The sequence below is a fragment of the Syngnathoides biaculeatus genome, chromosome 10 (genome assembly GCF_019802595.1).
Source record: "Syngnathoides biaculeatus isolate LvHL_M chromosome 10, ASM1980259v1, whole genome shotgun sequence".
Lineage (NCBI taxonomy): Eukaryota > Metazoa > Chordata > Actinopteri > Syngnathiformes > Syngnathidae > Syngnathoides > Syngnathoides biaculeatus.
The window spans coordinates 29742202-29766778 of NC_084649.1; the positions used below are offsets into that span (position 1 = coordinate 29742202).

Sequence of the window (24577 nt, forward strand, 5' to 3'; positions counted from 1 at the left end):
CTCTTCACCGGCAGCCCGGTCCTGAGCCCGTGTGTGAGCGGGACGGAGGACGTGCCCATGTGGGTTTTAAGTGGGAGGTGTCGGAAAAGTTACCACAGGGAGAACTGGCTTGTTATGGCCAAACGTTCGAAGCAATGTTGCTTTTTGATCCTTCAATGTCGGCTCTTCCTCCACAATGCGGAGGAAAAAGGCGTGACTGACACCTGTTATGCGGGGGACAGACACCCCCAAGCCGGCTTGCTGGCTCTTGCCGCTCACGGCTGTGTAGAGAAGTATTCCTCCGTCTTCCTGATCTACGAGCGGCTGAAATTGCGGAGACGCTCACGGCTGGGTGTGGAAGTATTCCTCTATCTTCCCGATCAACTGATACTCCTATTTCTTCATCAGACGAGGGTAATCCGAGAAATCAGCGCTGGGCATAAATGATGTCCCATGTAATCGAGCCTTTCTTGCAGCACTGCACACGTCACATCCATTCACGTAGGTCATGTGACTCGAAAATGGCAGCGCACCTGAAAATTCGTAATTGTCGATAAAAATCTTCTCAAAACACGAAATGAGAGAGGATTAAACATCATATTGTCAAAATAGAGTACATATTACATTACCTATTAGATACATTGTTAATGCAATGAGCAGATAGAATGAGTTCTCTGTTTCCTTGGCCCTCGACAAAGCCAACAACGCACTGTGTGGCTCATTTGGTGACAAAAACAATCTACGTTCTATTCTCGCAGCCAATTAATGAAGCGTACGGCTGTTTTTCCAGCGACTGACACGCTAGCAGCCAATCAACGGACGGAGACTGAAATCGTAGTTAGCACCACCCAATCGAGAGCCCCTGCACGGTCGCCGGGGAAACCCCATAGCGTGGCAATGTGTCAGTTTCGCTTGAACCCGCAGTCGATGCCGGCGCGGCGAGGTTGGGGGGCGGGGGGGGGGGGTGTCTGCGTGGGGGCGCTTCTCCAATGCAAAGATCGGACACAGAATCAGAGCCCTTTACAGCAGTACAACCCTATAAAAACATTTATAATAAACATAGTATTTGCAAATACACGGTACTTGTAAATCAATAGATTTATAAACCTGGAATATATCGGAGGCGTCCAATGGAAGTAATGCACTTGGAAATAACAGAGGATTTAACTTTCCCTTTTTTTGTGGCAGCCGCGGAGAAGTTTGTTTCCTACCGTAGGAGAACGAGCTACTTTTAAAGGCAAAGGATACAGCAGACACCGCGGCCGACTGACGGGCCTACTGGTTTGATTGGAATTCATGTTAGGGTTACTCCTAAGGAATTCTATGAATTTTCCTCGTTTGTGCACCACTATGATGCATCTTTAGGTAAGTGACTGTTTAGTAACACTATCATCAGTTGTGTGAGACAGCCACAATATAGCAAGAGACGTTCTCGTGATATCAGTCATCTCGACAGAGCGAAGAAGCTAAAAGCTAGCTAACTATTTAGCATCCACTTAAGTTTATCAGAAGTAGTCGAACAGCATTCACTGTCTTTCCTATTTCATGACTGTGTGGGTGAACTGAATATCCCTCAAACATTTATCTATCACGGATGGGGTTTCCTGGTTTGGGACTGAACTTCGTGGCTTTTTATGAGATGCTTGTTGTTTTTTAAAATATAGCGACCTTCAACGTTCATATAGCGTGTTACAGACTCAGACACGTATGCATTTATGTATGTATGTGTGCATGAATATCTTTGTATGTGTTAGAAGTACTCCGTTAGTTGGAAGTGTTTAAACGTTTGTCTAGCAAGCATAAGCCCACACCACTAGAACTTGTACTTGATTTCTAGAACACAAAAACCCGAGTCATTTATCCAAGCATATACTTAAATAATTCGTTTTAACAAACAGCCTTTCAACCAGAATTGTTGAGCCAAACGCGGTTATGACAAACATTCCGTCTTTATTTGTACATAAACCTATGATCCAAGTATAGTGTCATCTGTTCGACCTCAAACATTTTGTGGCCCTCGAGTTTCCCTATCAAATACAGTATCCACATCCACAATATAGTTAGCCTATAAAGCAACCAGGTGCTGTTGTCGACGTGTGTGTGTGTGTGTGTATCGTCGTTTTTTTTTAAGTTGCAGTATCTATAGTGACATTCCTAACTTCGTTCTGGCGTGTGAATTGGGCTCAAAAGCTCTGTTGTGTTTTAACTATATTTGTGCATATCCCCCCTCTGTGTGTGGGTAGTCTACTGAACAGTTTCGCTTGGTTGGTGACTTACTGTTCTCTTCACCCACCTACCGACGCCCAGCCTTGGTGGCGGTTAAGATAAATGGGGGAGGTATTTTTGAGGGAGCGCTTGTTTCCTAATTTAGCCTCAGGTTTGTATTAATGGCCAAGTGCACGTAAATCCGCGGACTATAAGTGTTTGCAGTCAAGGGTCCCCAAATTAAAATCTCACAGATGTTTTCAACTAACAAGAGTTAATTCAGGTAATTTCCTAGGAATGAGTTGGAACACGCAGTACAATACAATACACTAGGTTCATTTGTGCGGGGAGAAACTGCATTTGGCTCCATTTAGCGTTATTGTAGCGATTTTAGATGAAGACACTTTCTGACTCAATAGTCGTGCATTGGTGGATCGATATGTTAATAGTAAAAAATAATTTCTATTTTTGCTCAGTTCAGCTACTCAATGATGTGACACTTTCTAAGCAGTGTATTTGTTACACATTACAGGTCAAGTGAGCTCAGAAGTTAGTAATTATTTTTTAGACAAATTGAAAACTTGCCCTGATAATACAAAGATTTATAAGTCAGGTATTTTATTCACTTCATGCTCAATAAAACAATGAGTGGCAATCCATCATCAGCATCAAAAACTGAGAATTTATGTTTACAGCCAGGTGGCAAAGGTATTGCCCTGACCTTGATGGTTTGTTGCTATCTCTTAGATTTGTCAGTGACTGTACTTGATTGCGCATTTTGTTGAGCCACGGTCTCACATTTGTATGTTGCATTATTAGGCTAAATGTCAACTTTGTGTCTTGTAGTTTGCAAGGTTTGGAACAGTTGGGTGTGTTGAACACTAGTGCTGGACCCACCTTTACTTGAAGCTTAGGACCAGGGACAAAGATATATGATTGCGTGCATTAAAATGTTCGGGAAATTCTGTTTTGTTCACAGATAAATTTTTCTTGAAATGGGCAACTTGCAGACAAGCAGTACTAGACGGGCCCAGGTCAGTTTTGTGTTTACAGAAGTAATGTGTGACTCTCCCATTTTGACTGGGACTGGTGACAAATTATTTAGTTGCTTCCCCCACGATGATTACGTACATATCTGTTGTGGAAGCCTTGCATTTTCAATATAATGGTGTAAATGAGACTTGAATGCACATTTATTTTACCAAGGTGTATTTTAATCATCAAAAAAGGAAAGATTAGTTGTGATGACTGTCCTTGTTCAATAAAAAAATGTGAACCAGTTAACCAATCAGAATTTTGTGTTGCTCACATCAATGTTTAATCAATTAATCAATCTTTGATCATGACAAACGGTTAGGAGTTCAGGTTTTCTTTCTCACTAATTGTCGGGCTGGAAATAGATTGTTTCAGTTTCAGAAATCTCTAGTTAATTTGTATTTTTTTTTAATGTAATGTTTGAAGTACATGCTTAATCAAATAATAGTTCAAGAGTAAGAATACCGGGATTGGTTTGAGTGCATAGTGCCCCCCCCCCAACGACACCAACAAAAAAAAGCCAGATCAGCTTACCATACGTACTATATTACTTTAAGAAGAAGGAAAAAAAAGCATTATCGGCTCTTTGGAGCTTATTGGCTGGCATCATCAAAGCGCCACCCAAATACTCTTTCCCTCCCTCCTCATACTGCTGCGCTATTTTCTACATGGTTAGTCTGTTTGTGAGAACCTCTCTAGTTCAAAATGCCTCCAAACTGTTGTGTGCTGTGATTGATCCAAGCGTGAGATGATGATGATGCGAGATACGAGAATTTTTCAAAATGGGAGCTGCGTTCACTTTGACGGATTGCATAAAAACAGCCGGTGGCTGAGGAAGGGGAAGCTGATCGATCGGCAAAAAAGTAAAAGTTTTCGATATGACCAAAGACAGCAGAAGTTACGCTTTGTGGCGCCATTATGGCATAAATGAATCACCGACGTGCTACATAAAGTATGATGTAGTAAACATCTATAAAACCGCTTCAATAACTTTCAATAAGGAATCGATATGTGTGATGATGAACCTCAAACTGCAATGAGGGATTTACCCCCTTGGGGACGAGGCTTTTCGGCAAGGAAAGGTTGATTTGAGAAATTTCAAAACCTTGCGAAACATGGTATGAGCTGTGGAGTTAAGCAATCATCTTGACGGGTTATGTCCTTGTACACGGTGTTGGATTAAATTAGTTTAAATTCATATATATGTATTACAGCACTCGCTAAAAAGGCTTCGCAGTTGCTCTACTTCCTGCGGAAATTGAAAAGCGCAAGAGCCCCATCCCCATCATGATCTCCTTTTACAGAGGTACAATCGTGACCATCCTGTTCAGCAGCATTAATACCGTGTGGTATGGCGCTTGCATCACCTCCTGCTGCAAGATCCGACAACACATTGTAAGGTCAGCTGAGAATATTATTGGTCTCCCCTTCCTTCTGGATATTTATAACACTCGCCTAACCCACAAGGAAACCAAGATTGCCAATCCCAATCACTCATCCCACTGCCTCTTCAAATTGCTGCCATCGGGGAAGAGGCTGCAGAGTCTTTGAGCCAAAACCAGTAGGCTCAAAGACAGTTTCTTCCACTAGGTAGTGAGGATGCTCAACTTTCTCTCTGCTTTGCCCCCATTATTATTATCCTGCGCTGGGACCCACCACCATTGACCCCAGACCAGAAATTAAGTTTATGAACAAACCGGACTTTACAGCTCTACCGACATCCCACCATACATTTTAAAATAGATATTGTTATGAAAACTACAGATACAGCGAAGAAAATAAGTATTTTAACACCCTGGTATCTTGCAAGTTCTCCCACTTAGAAATCATGGAGGGGTCGGAAATTTTCATTGTAGGTGCATGTCCACTGTGAGAGATATCTAAAAAGAAAAATCCAGGAATCACAATGTGTGATTTTTTTTTTCTTTTTTTTAAATTTATTTGTGTGATACAGCTGCAAATAATTTGACCACCTGAGAAAACCAATGTTAATATTTGGTCCAGTAGCCTTTGTTTGCAATTACAGAGGTCAAACATTTCCTGGAGGTGTTCACCAGGTTTGCACACACTGCAGGTTGGAGTTTGGCCCACTCTTCCACACAGATCTTCTCTAGATCAGACAGGTTTCTGGGCTGTCACTGAGACACACAGAGTTTCAGCTCCCTCCAAAGATTTTCTATAGGTCTATTAGTCTGAAGACTGGCGAGGCCACGCCAGAACCTTGATATGCTTCTTACAGAGCAACTGCTTGGTCTTCCTGGCTGTGTGCTTCGGGTCATTGTCATATTGAAAGACCCAGCCACGACCCATCTTCAATGCTCTGACTGAGGGAAAGAGGTTGTTCTCCAAAATCTCACAGTACATGGCCCCGATCATCTTCTCCTTAATATGAAGTCGTCCTGTCCAATGTGCAAAAAAACACCCTCAAAGCATGATGCTACCACAGGCATGAGGATTTCGGCAAGTATGGTAACCGATCTTTCGGTTCCGTTGATTTGTGTCCTGGGAAACGATTTTTCGGTTCCCATTGATAATCCTCATGGGAACCCGGTTTTACATTTACTTCAGAATAAAGCCATCAGCCATATAACAAAGTTTCCTGTTGTGTTTGAAGAGCTGGGTATAGTTTTTCTCGTTGCCTTGCCTGATAAAACCTTCTAAGGTTGGATTTGTTGAACTTGCTGTTGCGGCATTAGACACACCACTCGTACTTTGATCACTTTGACTGCATTCGCTTTGAGTTTCATTCATTTCTCCACAAAACTTTTTTTTGCCCAGTCGTGGAGTGAGCCGCTCTTCACGTGTTTATCCGCATTACCTCAGTGTACGTAAGACACCCCGTCAATATAGTTGAGAATTGACTGTAGCGGCGGTCCCGATATGCCTCGCCGCTTCGCTTCGTTCCGTATTGCTGCATGGTGTTCCGAACATATTCTGCACCTCAGCTTTATCACCTCACCTTCATTGGTTTCGGCAATAAATTCTTCAGATATAGTCCACTTTTGGAACGTCATTAGGGACACAGTCTCTTGTCTTTTACGCTTAGCAACCAACATGTTTGACTAGCGTTTGAGTGACCCTGATATGAATATCTCGACCTTGCGCATGCGTAGCGAAGAAGCGGAAACCGGTGCTGTTTGTAAACCACACTGACAAAGCTGGGCGTTGTAATCATTAAAAATAAAGGGGTTCATGTAGGTTCGTTTTATACAGATTGTTGTATTTCATTGAGAGCTTGTTTTACATTCCACAAATGGGTGAATTTTATTAAAAGTAAGCCCTGAGATCTGGGAAACGAACTTTCGGTTCCGTGTTTTCTCAGGCTGGGTAACGACACGGTAACGGAACGATTGTTTCCGTGAAATGCTCATGCCTGCTACCACCCCCCATGCTTCACAGTAGGGAAGGTGTTCTTGGGATGGAACTCATCATTCATCTTCCTCCAAACACGGTGAGTGGAATTATGACCAAAAAGTTCAATTTTTGGTCTCATCTGATCACAAAACATTCTCCCATCACTCCTCTGTATCATCAAAATGGCCATTGGCAAACTTAAGACAGGTCATGTGCTGGTTTAAGCAGGGGGACCTTCTGTGCCATGCATGATTTCAAACCATGATGTCTTAGTGTATTACCAAAAGTCACCTTGGAAACTGTGGTCCCAGCTCTTTTCAGGTCATTGACCAAGTCCTGTTGTGTAGTCCTGGGCTCATTCCTCACCTTTCTAAGGGTCATTGAAACCCCACAAGGTGATATCTTGCATGGGGCTCCACTGCGATTGAGATTGACCGTCATGTTTAGCTTCTTCCATTTTCTAATGATTGCTCCAACAGTGGACCTTTTTTCACCTAGCTGGTTGGCAATTTCTCCATAGGCCTTTCCAGCCGTGTGTAGTTGAGGCCTTTCCAGCCGTGTGTAGTTGAACAATTTTGTCTCTGGTGTCTTTGGCGAGATCTTTGGTCTTGGGCATGTTACAAGTTTAAGTCTTACTGATTGTATGGGGTGGACAGGTGTCTTTATGGAGCTAACAACCTCACACAGGTGCATCTGATTCAGGATAATACATTGAGTGGAGGTGGACTTTTAAAGGTGGACTAATAGGTCTTTGAGGGTCAGAATTCTCGCTGATAGACAAGTGTTCAAATACTTATTTGCAGCTGTATTACACAAATAAATCATACATTGTGATTTCTGGATTTCTCTTTTTAGATTAGCTCTCTCACAGTAGACATGCACCTACGATGAAAATTTCAGACCCCTCCATGATTTCTAAGTGGGAGAACTTGCAATATAGAAAGGTGTTCAAATACTTATTTTCTTCACTGTACCTATAATAAGTATGAGATTGTGACTTACTTTGACTTGATCTCAGTTCTAACTTTAGTGTGTCTATACATCTCAATGTGAACGGTCATTTTCCCCCGTAGTACCGCGTTATCTTGAAGTTGAAAACGTTTCCCTCTACATGCTTTTGGAAGATGTAGATCATCTACTGCCAGTTTTCATCAATGGATTGACAATAGATACCGCCGTAAATTATGATATATTATAACAATACATAACGATTGCCGGCAGGAATGTTTGTTACAATGTATCGCAAGTTTGTTACTGCTAACGGCGATTATGTTGAACTAAACTTTCAGTATTTTCAAAACATTGGGAGTATAGACATTTTGTGTTTATTCCTTAACAGGCCAGTGCATTTTTCTTCAGATAGTTTGTCAGCTGAAGAATTTTTATTGATGAAAAATTTTAAATGCTGTTTTATATCATATTTGACTAATATCAGTTGAAATTGGAAATGATCATTTCTGAGTTTTAATTTTTTTTCCATTTTAGTTGTGTATTTGTTTATTTTATTTTTAATTTACAGTTATGCTATATTAATCCAGTAAATTATTTTAAGGCTTGAGCGTCCATCTCTAATCACACCTCAACTTTATCTGCGGGCATGACTGGTGGACAACACCCGTAACTTTATATCTGCGAGCATGACTGACTACACCCGTACAGTGACGAAAATAAGTATTTGAACACCCTGCTATATATACCATGCTGTGGTACCTGTATTCGACTATACAATGTGGTTGTATTTTTTATTTTTCATCCATACCTAAATATAATGTGCTCTATTAACTTTTGGGAAAAATTTGTGCCTTATTTTCGACAAATTACGGTATTTGAACACCCTGCTATATTGCAACTTCTCCCACTTAGAAATCATGGAGGGTTCTTAAATTTTCATTGTAGGTGGATGTCTACTGTGAGAGAGATAATCTAAAATGAAAAATTCAGAAATCACAATGTATGATTTTATTTATTTATTTTTTTTAAACGATTTGTTTGTGTGATACAGCTGCAAATAATTATTTAAACAACTGAGAAAACCAATGTTCATATTTGGTACAGTAGCCTTTGTTTACAATTACAGAGGTCAAAGGTTTCCTGGAGTTGTTCAACAGGTGGTGCACACATTGCAGGAGGGATTTTGGCCCAGTCCTCTACACAGATCTTCTCTAGATCAGACAGGTTTCTGGGCTATTGCTGACAAATACAGAGTTTACGCCCCCTCCAAATATTTTCCAATGGGTTAGCGGTCACTCACATTTGATGCGCCTCCATGCTCACAAATCTGCTCAGTCGAGCACGAAAAATCACGTGCATAAAATTTGTTACGAGTAGAAAAAATAGGTATTGAAAGACCTTGCTTATTTTGTGTAGTCTTGACATTAATTTGTGTTTATTTAATAAGTGTTCTTCACTAAACAAGTCTGCTCCTAAACAATCAGGATTCACCCGGAAACCAGAAGTGCAAGAAAAATTGTTTGATTTTGATACTGCGAGCATGACTGAATACACCCGTACATTTTTCAAATGTGACTGGTTTAGGTCTGGAGACTGGCTAAGCCACGCCAGAACCCTGACATGCTTCTTACGGAGCCACTCCTTGGTTATCCAAAAGTCATCACAAGCATCTGCTTTTTCAAAAGATTTGTGCAGCAAATAATCCATTGGTCATTTCAGTCTCGTGAGTTTCCGAAAGCTCTTGAAGTACCTGCTGTTAAGCCTCTGCTATAAAAACAGTGCGGTGGACGCTTTTATGTTAACAAGCTATGGACCCATCTCTAATCTCCCTCTCATTGCCAAGATTGTTATTTTTAATCAACTCAGCAGTTTCTTGTCTTTAAATAGACTTTTTGACAAATTTCAATCAGGTTACCGAAGTCATTGCACTACAGAATGTGCTCCTATCAAAGTGCTAAATGATATGAGGTTGAAAACTGACTCAGGGGAGGTGTAAATTTTGGTCTTTGTCATGAACGGGGCTCGAGGGTGGACCCAAATGCACGACTCAAGAGACAAGCAGACAGTGCAGAGGAAACCTTTATTCGGTCCAAGGTCTGGGATCAGGCAGACAGCCCAAACAATCAGAAGTGATAGTACAGCAGGCTTACGAGGGTGGTCAGTGGACAGGCGTGGGTTGGTACACGGAGAGCAAAAGTCAGGCAAACAGGAGTGCGGGAACGAGGCATCAACGACGACGATATGGCGGAGGACAAGTCGTCCCCCGGGTCCTATATATACAGGGAGGCATCAGCTGGGACAAGGTGCAGGTGTGCGCTGACTAATTGGCTAGCCACGCCCAGCCTGGGCAGGAACCCAGGAGCATGACAATCTTGTTGAATCTCATTTCATAATATACTGCTAAATAGGTTGGAAACATGGATAGGACTAAGTGGAACGGTCCTAAAATTGTTCAGGTCTATGAAGTAAAAGGCAGTTAATGACACTCACCCAATTGACTTAATATTTATTGTTTCTGCCTCAAGTTAAACATAGCATTTTTAAAATAGTAGTTACTGATGAATAGTAATCCTTCATTTTTTGCAGTCAATGGGGACCAGAACCACCCGTGAAAAGTCAAAAACGCGAAGTAGCGGGGATGTATGCTTATGTGAGTAACACGTTTAAAACATGTAAACAATATTTGTTCTTGCCATATTTGAGACAAAACGAGGTATTTAAATTGTTGATAAAATTTTATGAATGTATGCAATATTCTAAATTTATAATAAAATATAAATGATAAAACATTGTATAATATTAGTGTATACTGACCATTCATCACTTGGAGACTTCTGCTGGAGGCGCTGCGGATGTTTATGTGTTCAATGTTTAAGCACACGTGATAAACAAAGCAACTGTAAGCAAACGTGACATCCAATGCAAGTGTGAGTCGATAAACAAAGCAGCCGTGGCGTGAGTTTCGCACGCAATGTAATGTGGCTCTTTGTTGAATCATATTGTTCAAGCATATTAAACACAGCAAAAGAGCATTAAAAGCAAAACAAGAGCAAATATGAGGTAACTATGCAGGGCCCTGGCTAGCCTTTTTTCATCATCAGCCATTTTTTTGAGCCAAAATAAATTTTCATTCGCCACTTTTCCATAATCATAGCCAGAAAATAGCCAATCACATGCAGGTCTATCCGCTTGTATCCAGGATCTTGTTCTTTCAGTCACGACCCACAGCTCATGCCCATGGGTGAGGGTAGGAACGTAGATCGAGTGGTAAATTGAGAGCTTTTCCTTTCGAATGAGCTCTCTCTTTACCACAACGGACCGATACAAAGTCTGCATCACTGCAGACGTTGCACCGATCCGTCGATCTCCCGCTCCAAATCTTCCCTCACTCGTGAACAAGACCCCAGGATACTTGAACTCCTCCATTTGGGGCAGGTTACGTTAGGTAATACCGCTAACTACTAACTACTAACCCGCTTAAAAACAGAGGTTAAGAGGAAAAGTGCAGATTTTTCCTGCTGTGGATTGGCGATAAAGGACGCGATGTCAGCAATATGTGGACACTGACCGAAGTCGACGATTAGTTGCTAAAAACTTAATCTTAAAAATTCTCTGATTACCTTACTCCGAAAGCAATCCCCGTATTTGCTAAATGTAAGTTTCACGTAAAGGGGCAAGGTAACTGTGAGTCATGTGAGTGCTTTGTGACAGAGCTCAAGCTGTTGGTTAAAGACTGTAACTACACAAACAGCGATGAGATGGTCAGAGACCGCATACTTTTTGCTACCAACTTACCGAGTGGGCGCAAAAAGTTATTCAACCAGGGGGCGGCGCTCACGCTCGAAAAAAGCTATTGGCATAGCCCACTCCTACAAGTTAGCAAAAGTGCAGCTAAAGGCTATGACTAGCGACAGCCACGAGGTCCGCGTTATCCACCGCAAACCTCGAAAGCAAAGTTTCATTGCAGGTGCTAGTAGGCATATTGACAGCCAAAAGACCTGCATAAAAATATGTAATAAGCGTGGAGGATACCACAGTAAATTAGCTGAATGCCCGGCAAAATGTAAACAATACCTGAAGTGTCAGACCACTTTTTCTGTCTGTTCTTTCAACCATAAGTCACACAATGAAATACCGTGATGAAAAGGCTGTAAGATGCTTATAAGCAAGCCAATATTCATAAAAAGATCACTAAAAAACGATAGTTGTACTTTTGCCATTCAGTGGGCGTCATAAACAAAAGTCATTTGACTCATGACTTCACGTGAAAAGTTTCTATTCAGAGGCACTGAATAGATCCCAGCTGTCCACGCGATGTTGCAGAGGCGTATCAACCAGCCCCACAACATCCAGATTCTTTAGGAACTCCAGGCGAATCTCATCCCACCCTGGAGCCCTGTCAGGAAGGAGCTTTTTAACCAATTCGATTACCTCAACCCCGCAAATAGAAGAGCCCGCCTCAGAGAAACCAGACTCTGCTTCTTCATGGGGAGGCGTGTTGGTGGAATTGAGGTCTTCAAAATATTCTGGCCACCGAATCACAACATCCCGAGTTGAGGTCATCAATGCCCTATCCCCACTATACACAGTGTTGACTGTGCACTGCTTTCCCCTCCTGAGACGCCGGACGGTGAACCAGAATTTCCTCAGAGCCGTCTTGAAGTCGTTCTCCATGGCTTCACCAAACTCCTCCCACGCCCGGGTTTTTGCCTCTGTGACCACTGAAGCTGCATTATGCTTGGCCAGCTGGTACCTATCAGCTTCCTCGGGAGTCCCACAGGCCAAGAATGCCCAATAGGACTCCTTCTTCAGCTTGACGGCATCCTTCACTGTTGCTGTCTACCAACGTGTCCGGGCGTTGCCGCCACGACAGGCACCGGCCACCTTACAGCTGCAGCTCCGGTCGGCCGCTTCAGCAATGGAGGCGCGGAACATCGTCCACTCAGATTCAATGTCCCCCGCCTCACCTGGAACTTGGACAAAGTTCTTTTGGAAGTTGGAGTTGAAATTCCTTCTGACAGGGGAATCTGCAAGTCGTTCCAAGCAGACCCTCAAAATACATTTGGGCCTGCCACGTCGGACCCCCACCATCGGCGCAAACTCACCAGCAGGTGGTGATCAGTTGACAGCTCTGTCCCTCTCTTCACCCGAGTGTCCAAGTCGCAATTCCCATGACACGACCACAAAGTCAAACATCGAACTGCAACCTAGGGTGTCCTGGTGCCAGGTGCATGTGTGGACACCCTTATGCCTGAACTTGGTGTTCGTGATGGACAATCAGTGATGAACACAGAAGTCCAGTAACAGAACACCACTCAGGTTCTGATCGAGAGGACTGTTCTTCCCAATCACGCCCTTTTGGGGCTCACTGTCATTGCCCACGTGGGCATTGAAGTCCCCCAGCAGAATAAGGACTCCCTCTAACAGGGTTCGCATGCGGCCCTAAAAGTCCCTAAAAACCCCTAAATTTTCGAAGGTGCATTTAGGGGCCCCTAAAAGTCCTTAAAAATCCGCGAAAATCGGTCAAGCCCCTAAAAAAAGGCCTTAAATTTAAAAAAAATCAAAAGGAGGATCTCTACCGCCAAAATTCTCCCGAAAAAAAAAATCTTTTGTTTAAAAAAAAAAAAAAAAAAGATCCGTCTGGCGTCCAAAACAGCCGGAAATTGTCAACGGAAGTCACCGTGTTCACAACTAGTCACCATCTTGTCATCGATATTCCATTGTTCGTTTCCGTGAGTAGGCATTTCACTTCGTCTTCGTTACGACGTAGTGTAGTTCTTTCATTGATCCAACTTGTATCATGGGGAAGTGCATTTTTCAAGATGCTCGGGTTGAAAGTAAGGAGTTTGGGAGCTGGGTTCGTCGAGATCCAAAAGATCAGCACATGTTTTACTGCTATCTGTGGAAGCAGAGTTACCAGCTTGAAAAGATGGGCGTCAAAGCGCTGGAGTCGCATCGGAAAAACAGGAGACACGCTGATTTGGCGAAGACTCTCTCATCTTCCGTTGGTATGAATCTGTTTCTAAAATATCAAGACAGTGAAGCGTCAATTTTAGGCAGTGGTATTAGCAGTGCATGCGGACCAACAGTTGTCCAGTCATCGACTTCAACCAGCCAGAAGTCAGGCTTTATAAATGTAGTTCAATACACAAATGCGGACTCATTAAAGGCAGAGATCGTGTGGACTTTAAAAGTGATCTGCAGCCATTGCAGTTACAAATCTTGTGAAAATAATTCGAAAGTGTTTGCAGTCATGTTTCCACACAGTGACATTGCTAAAAACTACCACTGTGGGGAAAGGAAGACTTCGTACCTGGCTACATTTGGCATCGCTGCCCACTTTTCATCTTACTGAGGCAGAAAGTGTAGGCTGAATCAGAGTAAATCATGAGATGCAAGAGAAGCAGCTGGACATTCATCTGCGATTGTGGATTGATGACCGGGTCCGCACTTGCTACCTCACCTCTGAATTCCTGGGACATTCAGCAGCAACTGATCTTCTGGAGCGTCTGGACCCTATCGTGTGTGACTTCGGTCACCAAAAGCTGCTCCAGCTCTCGATGGATAGCCCCAATATTAATTGGAAGCTGTACAAATCAATTCAAGAACAAATAGAAAAGACGACCTCCCGCCGTATGCTGCAGACTGCAAGCTGCGGTTTACACATCCTCCATAATGCATTTCGAATCGGTTGCGAGGCAGCTGGATGGGGGGGTGGAAGATTTTCTGTCCAGCCTCTACAACTTGTTTTGCGATGCACCTGCCAGGCGTGAGGACTTTAAACAAGTCACTGGATCCGACACTCTCCCTCTCATGTTCTGCAAGGACAGATGGCTTGAAAACATTAATGTGGCAGAGAGAGCCATCACCCTATTGCCAGACGTGTGAGATTATTGCGAGGCAGCAAGGACGAAGAAGGTGTCCTGCCCAACCAACAGCTCCTTCACTGTTGTTCAGAAAGCAGCACAGGACCCAGTCTTTGTTGCCAAGCTTCACTTCTTTCTAATGTGCGCCAGGCTGGTGGAACCATTCCTGAAATTGTACCAGACTGACAAGCCTATGGTTCCCTTCATCACAAAGGACATGGGCACCCTCATCAAGACTCTGATGGAAAAGTTCATCAAGCCTGAACTCCTTAAAGAAAAGGCAGCCTCCCTCACCAGCCTTGTCCAGATTAATGTGGGTGACACTAACACTGGGTCACACTGGGTGGATTTATCGAAAATAGGCATAGGCTTTGCTGCTGAGAGACTACTTCTGAAATCTGGCATTTCAACTGACTGTGTAAACCAGGAATTTAGAATTAGCTGCCAAACTTTCCTGGTAAACATGATAGAAATCTTGCTGGAGAAGGCCCCCATCATATACAGTTTAGTCCGCCTACCAAGCTGGATGGACCCTCGACAGATTGCCATGAAAGATGAGAAGGAGTACAACAACAAAAAACTCCAAAAAACCTTAAACATCATGGTGGATCTCAGAAGGGTGGAGGAAAGCAATTGCGACAGGATTCTGTTCCAGTATTCCAGACTGAGTGAAAAAATCCAAGAAGATGAGGAGATTAGGGTCGCTTTCTCTGACTTTAACATCTCCAAGGACAGACTGGACACGCTCTTCCACTCCACTCTGCATCAGCAGGAAAGCCAGCAGTTCTAGGAGCTATGGGGCGTCATAAAGTAGCTGCTGCTCCTGTCCCATGGATAGCCATCTGTGGAAAGAGTCTTCTCCACAAACAAGGAGGTCACCTTTGTTAAACCAAGAACAGCCGATGGCACCATTGGGTAAGTCTTTTTTCCTTACTCTTGATTTCCCACAATGGCCCAAAATTTTTCATGGTGGCCCTAAATTTTTTCCGTTTCGGCCCAAAACTTTTCGTGTCAGCCCCTAAGAATGCCCCGAAAAAGCCCTTAAATTTTTTTGATCAGACTGAGTATGAACCCTGTCTAAGGACTCCAAATAGGGTGGGTACTCTGAACTGCTGTTTGGTGCATTGGCACATACAACAGTCAGGACCCGTCCCACCACCTGAATGCCGCAACGTATAGGCCCCAAGTCACAGGGCATTAAGTATACCCACACCTGCTCGGCATCTCTCACCTTGGGCAACTCCAGAGTGGAACAGACTCCAACCCCTCTCAAGAGGAGTGGTGCGCAGAGGCGAGTCTGACTATATCTAGTTGGAACTTCACGACCTCACACACCAACTTGGGCTCCTACATGGGTACCGATGGCGGTGCTATGTACAATTAATCAATTCAATCCAACACCCTTTACTCGGACATAACTCCTTCAACAGAATTGTTCAACTCGGGAGCTTGTACCCTTTTGTCGCACGCTTCTGAGGGCGTAACGCATTAGAAATTTTTCAAACCCACCATTGCTTGCTGAAAAGCCTCATTCTTGAGAGAGTTGAATCCCTCATTGCAGCTTGTGGTTCCTCGTCACACATTTCGCTTCCTTATTAAAAGTTATTGACTCGGTTTTACGCATGTTTACCACATCATTCTTTATGTTGCGCAGTGCTGATTCATTCATGACATAATCGTCCCACAAAAGCATAACTTCTGCCATCTTTATCATATCCAACTGTTTTACTTTTTTGCCGATCATCATCTTCCCCTTCCTCATCGTCATCAGGCTGTTTTTCTGCAATTCGCTTTTTGCAAAGCAAACACAGCTCCCATTTCAAACAATCCTCTCATTTCGCATCTTCCTCTGTCATTTTGGGTGCTTCGGGGGAAGCTTTAACATCAGCACAGCGCTTTGGCAGCTTTGTGAACTCAAGAGGTTATCACGCATACAGTCAACAGCGTATAAAGTGGTTGACAGAAAGGACAAGGGAGAGGAAAGAGTAGGGAGGAAGAGTTGCTGGGTGGAGCTTTGACTATTTGCGGTCAGTCAGTTAAAAAAAGCTGATCTGTCTTGTTTTCCCCTTTTTTTTTTTTTTTGCTTCAATGGTCCATGTTGGGGCAGCACGGTGGTGAAGCTGTAAAGTGTTGGCCTCACAGTTCTGAGGACCAGGGTTAAATCTCGGTCCCGCATGTGTGGAGTTTGCATGTTATTCAAATGCCACCGTGATATTTCTCCAAGCACTCAGGTTTCCTCCCACAACCCACAATATCAAAGCTATGAAGTAAAAAGCAGTGTATGGCACGAACCTAATTGACTTAATATTCATGAATTGTTTCAGCCTCAAGTTAAATATAACGTTGTTCAAATCATTGTTACTGATTTATTATCTCAAATTGTTTATTCGTGCAAATTTTATCTTGACTTCGTGTTTTAAGCATGTAGCCTTTTATTTTGAAGGGTACACACTCGAACTCAGCTTTTTGTCACAAAAATAAACTTCACGACCGGTAAAAACATTAGATAGACCCAAATGTGCTATGAAATGTTTATTCCTTACAGACCGATTAGATACAATATTTGTGATACTGAGCTGTTTATTTGAAATTTGTACCAATTCATTCTGATGTAAAGAAGTTTGTCTGATATTTGGGTTGCTTTTTATCTTGATGTAAAGCTGTAATCAGGCTTCTTTCAAGTATGGTAAAATAATTTACATGATATTTTTGGCGCTGCACACGGGTGCAGCGACTCTTAGCTCTCCAGCTTAGTGCTTTTTCTTTATTATTTCAGCGTTAGTTGTGGATTCCTGCAAAGCCACGGTCACATACAGTATAGCTTCCAGGACCTGATTGATCTGCGACTGAAGCATACATTACCAATCACAAAGGAATATAAATTATATATATTATATAAATTCAGGACATCGCGAGACCACCGGGATCTCTGGTGTGATGTGATTTTTCCAGTTATAGATTGAATTCCGTCTTTTTAAATTGCATTAATTAAAAAAAAAAAAAAAAAAAAGCTGTTTTTCTGCAATATTCCGACAGTAACCCAAGCCAGAATCCACACTCGTTCATTTTCCCATCCCACTTCTGCAAGGGAGGCGGAAAATGTGATATGCATCTGTTGATTGGTCTAATGTGGAACAGGGAGGTAATGGGCCCATTTGCAAGTGAACACAATGGCGGAGTTCGAGAGGAAAGTCTCAGCTGCAGACTACTTTTCATGCCCTGTTTTTAATTTTTTTGAACCCCAGAACCTCCAGGAACGCACAGATACTGTTCTGTCCTACATCAAAAATTGCATGGACACTGAGACTGTCAATAGACGGATCTGGGTTTTCCCCAACCCAAAACCCTGGATGACCCGAGAGACTAAGGCACTCTTGAGAAGCTGCAACGCCACCTTCAGGTTAGGGCACAAGGCACACTACAGCGCTGCCAGAGCCGACTTAAGGAGAGGCATCAGAGTGGCCAAGGCGGGTTAAGGTTGACCATTACAGTCGTCAAGTGTAATTGAGATAAAAGCATTGATGAGCTTCTCCTGGTCTGCTTGACACATGCAAGCCTTCACTCTAGATATGTTCTTCAGATGGTGAAAAGCAGCTTTTGTAATTAATTTGCTATGACTGTTAAAAATAAGGTCACAATCTATCGGAACACCAAGGTTTCAGACATGGTTTTTGATTTTTAAGGGTAGTGAGTCTAGGTATTTACTAACAGCAATCCTTTTTCTTTATTGCCAAAAACAATTATCTCACTTTTGTTGTGGTTTGAAGGAAATTTTTGGCTCATCCAGTTATCTACTTTAGACATGGGCACAACACCTCAACTGACCTGTAGTCATCTGGTGACACAACTAAATATGAGTCATTTGCATAGCTATGATGGTAAATTTTGGTGACTTGAAATAGGAGATATTTATTGTGATTTGACTTCAGACCGTGAGACAAAATATAAAATATCTGTTTTTGCACAGTCTTTGTAAAACTGAAAAATCTTCACTGTAAAAAGTCTCTCGCTTGACCCAGTTTGAAAATCGCTGTTTCAAGCAGTTAAACACTCATAGCTAAAATAAAGCACTGTGAGGTTTTCACAAGGAAAATTATTACAGAATAGTCTTAATAATACATATAGAAATAAATGAACAAGTCGGCTTTTTGTAGCACAAACCTATGCCTGAAACATTCTTTCCAGCTCCTCTTCATCTACCAACCACTAGAAAAACAGCACACACACACACACACACACACACTGTAGTATCTCATCCTACCAATCGGGGCGATACAGAAAGGAGTGACAAAATTTGGGGCTAAGAAATTAAGAAGATAATATACAACAAGGAATAAAGTAGCCTTGACAGTGCTAGCTGCCGTATGGTAACTGCAAAATCAAGCGACTAGCCTTTTAAAATAATTTAAATAAATATATTTGTCTGAAAGGTGAACTTGCAAAGCACAGCTTGATTGAGTTGGATGGTAGGAATATAAATCAATATAATGAATCTCTATTTAATTATATTAAAGTCTATGAATTACATTAAGTCTGCACACATTATTTCTGTCATGTAATGTTGGTTGGACCTGATTGATTAGAATATATGATCTAACTACGGCAGTGATTTTCAACCTTTATGGAGCCAAGGCACATATTTTACAATTGAAATATTTCACGATACAAACAATAAACAAACAAGCCAAAAAAAGTGGATACATTAATTAGTGCGTACTTCCTTCCATCTCAAAGAAGAGCGTTCGTTTGCTCTATCAGTGTGCCTCAGTGGGATAAATAGATGAACAATGATACATTATTGTCAAAATTGTTTTGAGCAATTAAGTACACGTGCATACATTAATTTAAAAAGTCATTTAAATAGACACATTTCTCTATTTTCTCATCTAATTAGTGAGCAATTGTTTTTTGGAACTCGCTGATTAGTGATTGGGCCCCAAATATCCTGATCGCAGTCCCTCACATTTGACAAGGGCGATCACGCGCCACTGCGCTCACAAATCTGCACAGTCGAGCATGAAAAATCACGCTCATAAAATTTGTTCAGAGTAGAAAAAAAATAGATATTTCTGAGATGTTCCTAGAAAAACAGCTAAGACAAGCCTGAGGACTGTAGAGAGTGAACTCAAACCAACCAAGATTTTCTTTCTTGCAAGGGACTGATGGAGGACACACTGTGTGAGTGTGCTTCCTCAGACTGTCAAAGTGGTAGTCCCTGTCTGCTCTTTTTTATTGCCTTCTCAGGTCAAAGGGTTACATGGTTATACAGTGAAAATGCTGACACAGATGGCTACACCAACAGCACATAAACACTAAGGTACATGTTTCTTCAAGGCTGCAAGAGTGTCCTGATAAACCCACAAGAGAAAAAGCATGGCATTGTTTAAAGACATGTTTATGGCATTTGGGGGTATCCTCTTGCGGTAGAAGGGCGTTATCTCCTCCCAGTGTTGAGGAGTATCTGCTTAAGATCAGAAGGGAAACAAGCTGAGGCCAGGATGGAGATATCACTTCCCAGTGTTCAAGAGTATCAGCTTGAGGTTGGCAGGGGGGCATCTCCTCCCAGGTGTCACTGGGTCACACTTCAAGACACGCACGCAGCTCACAAAGAGAACAATTCAGACGAAGACTAACAGGAACAAACACGATAAAACAATCCTAACAGCAACTATAGTAGTAATATACTTTTATCATGATAACTAACATAGTAATAACTTCCTTATCAATACTGAAAGACGTCGCTTATTTTGTGTAGTCTTGACATTAATTTACGTGTTTATTTTATAAACGTTAACTAAACAAGCCTGCTCCGAAACAATAAGTATTCACCTGGAAACAGGAAATGCAAGTTAACCGTACTGAGTATGTTCGGAAGCAATGCCAAAAGCACATGTTCCGAGCTGCTTCACGTACTGTGAGCGCATTTACGTCGAAGGTCATCAACATAATGAGCCATGTCAAAGGAAATTCAGTTACATGAGGTCTGCTCAATGCGTCGATCGTGAGGCAGTTTTGGTTGATCGTGTGGCGGCGTGCCCAAAAAAAAAAAAAAAAAGACATGAGACTATCATCCATCTCGTTGCTTGAATCAGGTGTGGCCAATACGTCGCCCGCACGCACATAAAGACGCATTCTCGCAAGCCTGCCTCCTATTTACGGCAGTCGAGTGAAGGAGCACTAGCAGGTTTTGGTACATGAGGTGGTTTAGTGTATTAGTTGTTGAGACAGCTAATCAATCACTTATGGAGTGGCAGTATACAGTGCCTTGTGAAAGTATTCGGCCCCCTTGAACTTTTCAACCTTTCGCCACATTTCAGGCATCAAACAGAAAGAGAGTAAGTTTCTTTCGGCTTGTCCTGTTAGAGGTCTCCACAGCGTGACATCTCTGATAAATTTAAAATTTTTTGGTCAAGAATCAACAACAAGTGGGACACAATCGTGAAGTAGAACGAAGTTTATTGGATATTTTATACTTTTTTAACAAATGAAAACCTGAAAAGTGGGGCGTGCAACATTATTCGGCCCCTTTACTTTCACTGCAGCAAACTCACTCCAGAAGTTCAGTGAGGATCTCTGAATGATCCAATGTTGATTATGAATAGAATCCACCTATGTTTAATCAAGTCTCTGTATAAATACACTTGCTCTGTGATAGTCTCAGGGTTCTGTTTAAAGTGCTGAGAGCATCGTGAAGACCAAGGAAGACACCAGGCAGGTCCAAGATACTGTTGTAGAGAAATTTAAAGCCGGATTTGGATACAAAAAGATTTCCCAAGCTTTAAACATCTTAAGGAGCACTGTGTAAGCAATCATATTGAAATGGGAGGAGTATCAAACCACTGCAGATCTACCAAGACCCGGCTGTCCCTCGAAACTTTCACCTCGAACAAGGAGAAGACTGATCAGAGATGCAGCCAAGAGGCCCATGATCACTCTGGATGATCTGCAGAGATCTACAGCTGAAGTGGAAGAGTCTGTCCTTAGGACAACAATCAGTCGTACACTGCACAAATCTAGCTTTTATGTAAGAGTGGCAAGGAGAAAGCCATTTCCCAAAGATATCCATATAAAGTCTCATTTAAAGTTTGCCACAAGCCACCTGGGAGATACACCAAACATGTAGAAGAAGGTGCTCTTGTCCAATGAAACCAAAATCTAACTTTTTGGCCACAATGCAAAATGATATGTTTGGCGTAAAAGGAACACATCTCATCACCCTGAACACACCATCCCCACTGTCAAACATAGTGGTGGCAGCCTCATGGTTTCGGCTTCCTTACAGGAGTGACAGGGAAGATGGTTCAAATTGATAGGAAGATGAATGGACCCATATACAGGACCATTCTGGAAGAAAACCTGTTGGAGTCTGCAAAAGACCTGAGACTAGGAGGGAGCATTATCTTCCAACAGGTCAATGATCCAAAACATAAAGCCAAATTTACAATGGAATAGTTCACAAATAAACGTAGGTGTTAGAATGGCTAAGTCAAAGTCCAGACCTGAATGCAATCAAGAATCTGTGGGCAGAGCTGAAGACTGCTGTTCACAAACCCTCTCCATCCAACCTCACTGAGCTCGAGTTGTTTTGCAAGAAAGAATAGGCCAGAATTGCAATCTCTCGATGTGCAAAACTGATAGAGACATACCCCAAGCGACTTGCAGCTGTAATTGCAGCAAAAGGTGTCGCAACAAAGTCGTAATACAAAGGGGCCGAATAATATTGCACGCCCCAATTTTCAGGTTTTTATTTGTTAAAAAAGTTTAAAATATCCAATAAATTTCATTCCATTTAACAACTGTGTCCCACTTGTTGATTCTTGACGAAAATATTTAATTTTATATCTTTATATCTTTAAGCCTGAAATGTGGCGGAAGGAGGGGCCAAATACTTTCACAAGGCTCTGTATGCTGTGTGTGTGTGTGTGTGTGTGTGTGTGTGTGTGTGTGTGTGTGCGTGCGTGCATGTGTGTGTGTGTGTGTGTGTGTGGATGCCTGTGCGTGTGTCTACCCTGCGGTGCTGTCGCCGACTTTGCAGCCAGGCCTAGGTAGCTGAGCTTCATTTGACTGTCGGGCAGCAGACTTCATCCAAATCAGTCCGGGGTTGATATTTCTTCCACGCCGTCATGGGATTATAGGTTGAGACCAATTTTGCAAAGCATGCCAATCCAAAAATAAATGAAAGCTTTCTGAACCTAACCACGTGAAGCAGCTGTATAGCATTGGCCTCACAGGTCTGAGGAACAGGGCTCAAACCCCGGCCCTGCCTGTATGGTGTTTGCATGGCAGGCACGAGGATTTCTGCAAGTATGGTAACCGATCTTTCGGTTCCGTTGATTTTTGTCCTGGGAAACATTTGGAAACAATTTTTTTTGGTTCCCATTGATAATGCTCATGGGAACCGGTTTTTATATGTACTTCAGAATAAAGCCTTAGCAGGCATGAGCATTTTGTTTTTTTACGCTTAGCAACCGACATGTTTGACTAACGTTTGAGTGACCTGAATATGAATAACTCGACCTTGCGCATGCGTAGTGCAGAAGCGGAAACCGGTGCTCTTTGTAAACCACACTGACAAAGCTGGGCGTTTTAATCATTATAAAATAAAGGGGTTCATGTAGGTTTGCTTTGTACAGATTGTTGTATTTCGTTGAGAACTTGTTTTACATTCCACACATGGGTGAATTTTATTAAAAGTAAGCCCTGAGATCTGGGAAACGCACTTTCGGTTCCGTGTTCTCACAGGCTGGGTAACGACACGGTAACGGAACGATCATTTCCATGAAATGCTCATGCCTGATGGTATACCTGTCCCTGTGTGGATAATTTACAATTTTTTTTTTTTCATTTGCAAAATTTATTACAGGATATATTTTTTCTGTTTACAGGATGTTTTTTTATTTACATATATATTTTTTTAATTTAAAGACCATATTTTGTTGTTTCCAGGTTGGTGTTTTTTTCATTTACAGTGTTTTTTCTTTCTTACTGGATTTTATTTTCACTAAAGATGTTTTTTTATTTAGGGTTTTTTCATTTACAGTGCATGTTTTTTTTAACAGCTTGGTTGTTTTTTTTTCCATTTACAGTATTTTTTTTCATTTGCAGTGTTTTTTCATTTTGTCTTTTTGTTATATTTTAAGGCTGTTAAACCTTGACCATACGCTTTATAAACTTCTATGACATGCATGAACAGTTTCTCAAATTTGTCTTACTCAAACACTCTCAAAGTTCAAACTTTTGTATACTGTATTCTTGAATGAAACCAAAGATCAAGACACATTTTAGGCCAAAACATTTTTTTGAGAAATAAAAAAATTAATATAAATGTTCGTCCATCCAACCTCTTCTCCTTTATCCAGGGAACGAATGTTTTCCTATAAAAAGAAAAATATGATAGGTATTAGAAACATTTAATTTGAATGATCATTGTACGAGGTGGGACACATAAGAAATCATTCTTATACGTGTGACACATTTTATAGTTCCTCTGGCCATGTGTCTTTTTCCTGGTGTGGCTCTGATTGTCTTTTTTCGCTGAAGCCCTTGGTAAGGTGACTTTTTCAAGTGACGAACATACTTATGGTTAACTTTTGGGATGTGGTAGCAAACCCGAGTGCCCGAAGAAAACCCACGTAGGCACAGGGAAAACATGCATTCTCCGCACAGGCGTGGCCGGGATTGAACCCTGGACCTCAGAACTGTGATGTCAATGCTACACAGCTCCACTGTGCTGCCCACATTTCCATCTCTCCTTAAAGGGCCACTGTCATGAAATGCATGATTTTAAGTACGTTATTAATGAAAAAAAAAACAGCAGACGATATGGACCCATGCACCAGTAATCAGTCCCTCATAACATAATAAAAGATCCGCGTACGTATGAAAAGGGTTCTAAATGTGTCGATGTACGCGTTGCCGCCGTGTCCGCTGATCACGGCTTTGTCCGTGTCCCACGAGCTTCCGCCAAAGCCGTGCCTCGCAGATGAGCCAGCAGCCAAGCCGTGTACCTAGCGGAGGAACCGGCAGCCAAGCCGTGTGTCCCGCAGATGAGCCGACGGCTAAGCCGTGTGCCTTGCGGAGGAACCGGCGGCCAAGCCGTGTGCCCTGCGGACGAGCCGAAGGCCAAGGCGTGTGTCCCGCGGACGAGCCGACGGCCAAGCCATGTGCCCGGCGGGCGGGCTAACGAC

General features: G+C 42.3%; 1 protein-coding gene across 8 annotated transcripts in view; it reads left to right on the forward strand.

The window, feature by feature from the left end:
• The first annotated feature begins 925 nt into the window (after positions 1–925).
• setd5 (SET domain containing 5) overlaps positions 926–24577 on the forward strand; it is a 134326-nt gene continuing 110674 nt past the window's right edge. For 5 of the 8 annotated variants that reach the window (XM_061833674.1, XM_061833681.1, XM_061833677.1 and 2 more), the window contains exon 1: positions 927–1344. The gene's annotated coding sequence lies outside the window, so the exon portion shown is untranslated. Of the gene's footprint in view, positions 1345–3163; positions 3219–24577 lie in introns of all 8 variants that reach the window. The other 3 variants (XM_061833680.1, XM_061833679.1, XM_061833675.1) reach the window with 2 other exon arrangements.